Raw genomic sequence first — 6656 nt, 5'->3', positions numbered from 1 at the left:
TTCTCCAACTCATTCAGAAGTCTGCTTTCCATATCCTAACTCACACTAAGTCCTATTCATCTTTCACTCATGTGTTCACTGATCTACATTGACTTTCAGTCTGGCATTGTGTCAACGTTAAAATGCCACTTGGAGTTATAAAATCTCTGTAACCTCCTCCAGTGCTACCAGCCTTTGGAAACTATTCCACTGCAGCTACAAAACTGACATCTATCCGACAATATGCAAAACTATCCAGGTACGTCCTGTCAAGAAAAGATGCGACAAATCCAATTGAACAATTTTTACCATCTCACCAATGTACCCTTGATGATGTGCGAAGTGATGGAAGATGTCAGTTACAGTGCTAACAATCTGCGATTCACCTGTGAATTGATACTCAGTTGAGTGCTACAGTGATCAGTCATTGCTGTACCTCATCACAAGCTTCACCCGCGTGGAGAAAAACCAGCTGAAAGCCAGAGGTGAGATAAGCCTTTGGAATCAGGGAGTCTTGGCAAAACTGGAGTCAATGAGAAGGAGGGAGAAAGTCATAGAGTTATACAGCATGGAAACAGACCCTTCGGTCCAACCAGTCAATGCTGCCCGTAATCCCAAGCTAAACTAGCCTCATGTGCCTGCATTTGGTCCATACCCCTCCAAACATTTCTTATTCATGCAATTATCCAAGCATCTTTTATACATTATAACTGTATCCACATCCATCACTTCCTCCGGCAGCTCATTCAACACATGAACCACTGTCTGTGTAAAAAACAAATTGCTCCTCATGTCTATTTTAAATCTTTCTCCGCCGGCTTGAAATCCCCCATCTATGGGGAAAGACAGCCGTCATTCACCCCTCATGATGTTATGAACATCTGTAAGGTCACCCCTCAACCTCCTATGCTCCAGTGAAAAAAGTCCCAGACTATCCAGCCTCTCCTTACAACTCAAGCCCTACATTCCTGGCAACATCCTGGTAATTTTCTTTTCGTAATATATTTCCTAAAACAGCGAAACCAAAGTTGGGCACGGTACTCCAGAACAGGCCTCACCAAAATCTTCTGTAACCTCAATATAACATCCCAACTCCTGTAATCGAAGGTCTGAGTAATGCTAAATGCCTTTGTAAATACCTTACTTATATATGATGCAATCTTCAACGACTTATATACCTGAACGCTTACGCCTCTCTGTTCTACAACACTACCCAAAGGTCTCCACTAAATTGCGTCACATTAGTACAAAGGAAGATGGTTGTGGCATCGGGAGGTCGATCATCTCAGGTCCATCCCACCTCTGCAGGGATTTCATCAGTGGAGCTTCCTAGGCCCAACCATCTTGAGCTGTTTCATTAAAGACCTTCTCTCCATCATACGGTCAACGATTGCTGATAAGTACAAAATGTTCAATACCATCTGCAATTCCTGAAATGACGAGGAGGTCCGTGTTTACATGCAATGAGACATGGCTACCATTCAAGCTTGGGCTGGTAAATAGCAAGTAATATTCATGCCAAATAAGTTTCAGGCAATGACCATCCACAGCAAAACAGAATCAAACCATTTGCGGAGAGAAGAGGGGGATTGGAATTTGGTGATTGGCCACAGTGGGAAAAGAATGAGACTCTGATTGGTGGATTGGTCGTTGGGAATTTTGATGGAAAAGTGAGGAGGCAGGCTGTGAGGGCATGAGGGAGGGGCTGAGTAATGAGTCTGTCATGGGGTACACCTTTCATTTCAATATTGGGTGCAGGGGCATATGTTGCATGAGGATAATATTTACAACAGAGGATAGTGATGGGGGCCCGAGGAGTATCTGAATTTGACAAGTGTTCGTTGTGAGTATAATTTCAGAGAGGCTTCCTCTCTTCCCAAGGTCATGAACTGTGGCCTTTTTGACTTGGAACATTTAACAGAACTGGCGGTATGAAAGCAGAAACAAGGATATTCACCTTCTGGTGACAACTGAAACAAGACTAATACATGCCACATGATCGGATGCTACACTGCCAAATATCCTTGCGTTTAAACCAACAGGGATGCCTTCCACAGAGTCAGAATCTTAAACATTGTCCAAGAGTCAAACAAAAGCACTATCGGTCATTCCTGCATTGAATTGACATCAGCTCACTCATGTCCTCTTAGTTGGAATGAATCACATTCAACACTTACAGTGTACCAGTATATACAAAATAGGATTCAACTTCATCAAATCAGATTTATTAAGAGTAAAATACAATAGCAGGAGATCAGAAATGTTGACTTCATGACAGAGAATTTAACTTGCTTCTTCCTAAGGTTAGCAATTTCCCGTCTATGTAACTTCTCCAGAAGAGCTCATGGTTGGAACCTCCAAGGTGATGCTATTTATTTTGTTACTTTCAATAAGGACCAGACAGAAGGCCATGTGTATGCATCATTCCAACCCCATTGCGTTGTTGATGTGTTCATTATAATCTGATATGAAATATGACCCAACACTATACCAATTCAACCCTGTCAAAATAACCTATTTGCTCTGGATCTATGTCATGGCAGTATCAGCATCGAATCACCATATTGCTTGAGACTTTACTCCCTGACTCTCGTCTGCATTTCTGGCCAGATCTTCTCAGCCCATCATCTTGAAAAATGTGGACCAGAGAGCTGCTCAGAGCGTTTCATAATAATACTGGAGTAAAGAAAACAGGTCCACTTTATATAGCACCAGCTACTTATTTAAATATATTTAAATACCCAGTGTCATAGGTGAAAGGATGATTTTGTTTCTTCTTTATTCATTAGCAGAATGTGGCATCGCTGGCCAGGGCAGCATTTATTGCCCATCCCTAATTGTCCAGAAGGCGGTTAAGAGTCGACCACATTGCTATGGGTCTGGAGTCATATGTAGGCCAGACCAGGTAAGAATGGCAGTTTCCTTCCCTACAGGATATCAGTGAACCAGATGGGTTTTTCCCGACAATCGGCAGTGGATTCACGGTCAGCATTAGATTCTTAAGTCCAGATGGATATTGAATTCAAATTCCACCCTCTGTCATGGTGGGATTCGAACCCAGACCCCAGAATGTTATCTGGGTTTCTGGATTAACAGTCCAGCAATAATATCACTAGGCCATCATCTCCTCCCCAAGTAAGCGAAACCCTCAACTAAACTCATGCCTCTAACTCACTCCTGGGTACCTGTTTCTCCATATATAACTTACCCCAAACACTCGATTACATTGCAGATAGGATCTCATTCTCCAATATGTGTTGTGCTATGAATGAGCTCAATGGGATTACAGTCTCTAACTCAATAGAAAATAAATGGTTGAATGTTGAATTGGAAGCAGGAAAAGAGAAAGCTGCAGTTAAATTTCTGCCACATTCTGTCTCTTCAAAAAAGCATTAGTTTGATGGAGTGTAGTGGTTCTATGAGGCAGCTCACTCCTACTATATCAAGGGCTGAAAGGAATGGGGGATAAAAACGAGCTCAGTCAGTGATATTCAAGCTCTCTGTCTCTTGGTCAGTGTGTATCTGTCTGTTTTTCTCTCTTCTCTCCTGGAATACCTGTGAATTGCCACACTCATCTTTCACCCTTTTGGACTTGGATCATTATGTCCTTGCCTCCTGTGTGATCACAGCAAGACTTCCTCATTCCTCTAGCCCCATCCCCTGGGAATAACGGGCAACCCATCAGGTGACTTCCTACCGTCTGGTGATGCCAGCACATTAGTTTCCTGGGATTTGTTTACAAGGATCAGGAAAATAACATTTCATAAATTCATAAGTACGAGTGTAAAGGAATGCTTGACATAATTATTTATGTAAAGCCACTAAGGGACATGGAACAACAAAATAATATAGGATTTTCAAACATTAAAGCTCCATCACAGAATCCCTGGATGTCAGCTTATTACAGGGCATTCACACAACTAGGTCAGGCTCAAAACTCACCTCACCCCCAACCTGAAAGGGAGACGCTCCAGTATCACGCGCTGTATTGAAATCAGATTCTGTGTTTCGGAGCAGGACATGGCACATGGGACAAGGACTATTGCACTTATGGATGTTAAGAACCAGGAATTTGACAGGGAATCACCACAGAACAGGGAGAATCAAATAAAGAACATGTTTTTTGGTAGGATTCAGTACTGGTTGTGAATGTTGATCCAAGTGATACGTTGATGCAGATAGTTAAGAGTGCTTTTCACCTGTCAAATTCAAATTTTTGATTGGTACATCATCGAGGAAACAATAATCAGTATCAAATGCAATGCTTTACCTGGCCATGGAGTGGTTGATGGGGACAGGGTAGATTTGGGAACAGTTTGAGAGAGATGGAGGGATGAGGCCAGGGAAGGATTTGCACACGTGGGCATGTGGAATTACCAAATGCATGGGTTGTTGAACCAGGAGCCAATGTGTGTCAGTGAGCCCAGGGAGTAATGGGGAAATGGGACTTGGTGTGAGCAATGATAAAGGACTGAAAACGGAGGGTGGGAACAAACAGTCGATTTTCAGCTTGTCAGGCTGCTTTTAGCTGGTGCCAGAAGGACTACTGCTTGAGACACAGCTCTGTATAAGCTTTATCGTTAACTGAGATGTTGGGATCATGGTTTAAGCTTGCTGATCACACAAACTTAGGTGGGAGAGTAAAATGGAAGGAGAACAGCTGGGTTTGAGTCATTGAATCTGTGCTGTCCAGCTATCACTCTGGGGAATCTATGCTGCACTCAAATAGTTATGGACCGCCAAGTCCCCTCTGTCTTACCTTTCCCTGTTCATACAGTCCGTGTCAGTGCTGTGCTATCATGAAATGGCTGAATGTGGCCGGCTGACTGACTTCTTCTGAATCATTTGTCCTGGTTTAGCAGATTAAAACACACCTTACACATTAGACATCGTCATCTCTCGGCCTCCTGCAGATGAAATACAGCGAGGTGTGACCTGAAGCCTTTTGGATGTTAGACTGAGGAGAGGCACTGTATCTAACCCCATGCTGTCCCTGTCCTGGGAGTGTTTGATAGAGGATGGTGCAGGGAGAGACTTACAAGGCAATGCGTTTAGGTAATTAGAAGTTTCAGCATTGTCTGACTAACTTCCCACTGTTCAAACAGGCCGAACAACAGGAACGTACAAGTGTGAAGTAGGAAACCCAAAGGAATATAAATATCTTCAGTGAGAGGGAACATCTGGCCAAGAGAGATTCACAGCAAAACTTCTGCATGTTCCTAACACAGCCTCCTGGAAAAAGCTGGATACGTATCAAGTGCCCTCATCATTGTTGACTCTGTCATCATGTTAATGTTCTGACAACATCAATGGCCCCTGGACAATAATGTTTCATAATTTCTCACCAACTTCAAACCAAAACATTCTGTTTGCTCCATTAATCTTTAAACATGAATCATATTTCATCACATTATATTCCTCGGCCAATCTTTAAAATATAATTGACACAATACAGACAGCAACGCAGATGATGATGTTGAGATGGAGGGGATCTCTGTTACATTCATTACCTTCATGTTCTAAAGTTGTCGTAGTCAGTCGGAAAACTGCCCTCCCTCAGGGACAAATCCTGACTGGGTCTGGAAGTGTGGACTGGGCAGGGAACGGGGATTGTAATGGATCACTGAATGAGTTTGTAAATCTCTGCTGCACATGGACATTTCTTCACCTTACATTTCATCTGCACATGCTTCCATCTCCCAATCAGTGAACCTGTTCATAGATAACAAAGTGTGGGCTGGATGAACACAGCAGGCCAAGCAGTAGCTTAGGAACATGAAAGCTGACATGTCGGGCCTAGACTGATCATCAGAAAAGCACCTATCCATATCTGTTTACAGCCTTCTATGGCCATCCCCACAGTTTCTCTCCCCACAATCATTGATATTGATTGTAAATGGCTGTGGCTTTAGCCTGCTGGCACCCCCCACTAGTACCAGCTCACCATGCTGGAAATAACCCTATTTACTATTCACCAGCCAATCTTCTACCTTCCAGGACACAGCAAACTCTGTTGCTCTCAGTACACAGTCTGCCTTAGCCTTACTGGATCCACTGCTTTTTGTAATTTATGTCAATAATTTGGACATACACATAGGAGTTATAGTCACCAAGTACGCACCAAACTAGGTGGTGCAGTGGACAGCGAAGAAGGTTATCCCAGAGAACAATGGGACCTGGATCAGATGGGCCGATTGGCCGAAGAATGGCAGACGGAGTTGAATGTAGATAAATGTGAGGTGCTGCATTTTGGTAAGGCAGGGCTTGTACGCTTAATGTCAATGTCCTGGTGAGTGTTGCTGAGCAAAGAGACCTTGGGTGTAGGTTCGTAGTCCCTTGAAAGTGGAGTCACAAGTAGGCAGGGTAGTGAAGCACTGTACAGTACACTTGCCTTTATTGGTCAGTGCATTGAGCATAGGAGTTGGGAGGGTCATGTTGTGGCCACACAGGGCACTGATTAGGTCACTTTTGGAATACTGCGTTGAATTCTGGTCCCCCTACTATAGCAAAAATGTTGTGAAACTTCAAATTGCTCCAAAATGACGTTGCCAGGGCCAGAGGGTTTGAACCATAGGGAGAGGCTGAATCGACTGGGTCTATTTTCCCTACAGTGCCAGAGGCTGAGGGGTGACCTTATAGAGGTTTATAACATCATGAGGGGCATGCATAGGATGAAT

Source organism: Stegostoma tigrinum, chromosome 13 (assembly GCF_030684315.1).
Source record: "Stegostoma tigrinum isolate sSteTig4 chromosome 13, sSteTig4.hap1, whole genome shotgun sequence".
NCBI classification, from domain to species: domain Eukaryota; kingdom Metazoa; phylum Chordata; class Chondrichthyes; order Orectolobiformes; family Stegostomatidae; genus Stegostoma; species Stegostoma tigrinum.
The sequence above is the reverse complement of the archived record's forward strand: the minus strand, read 5'-3'. Positions refer to the sequence as shown.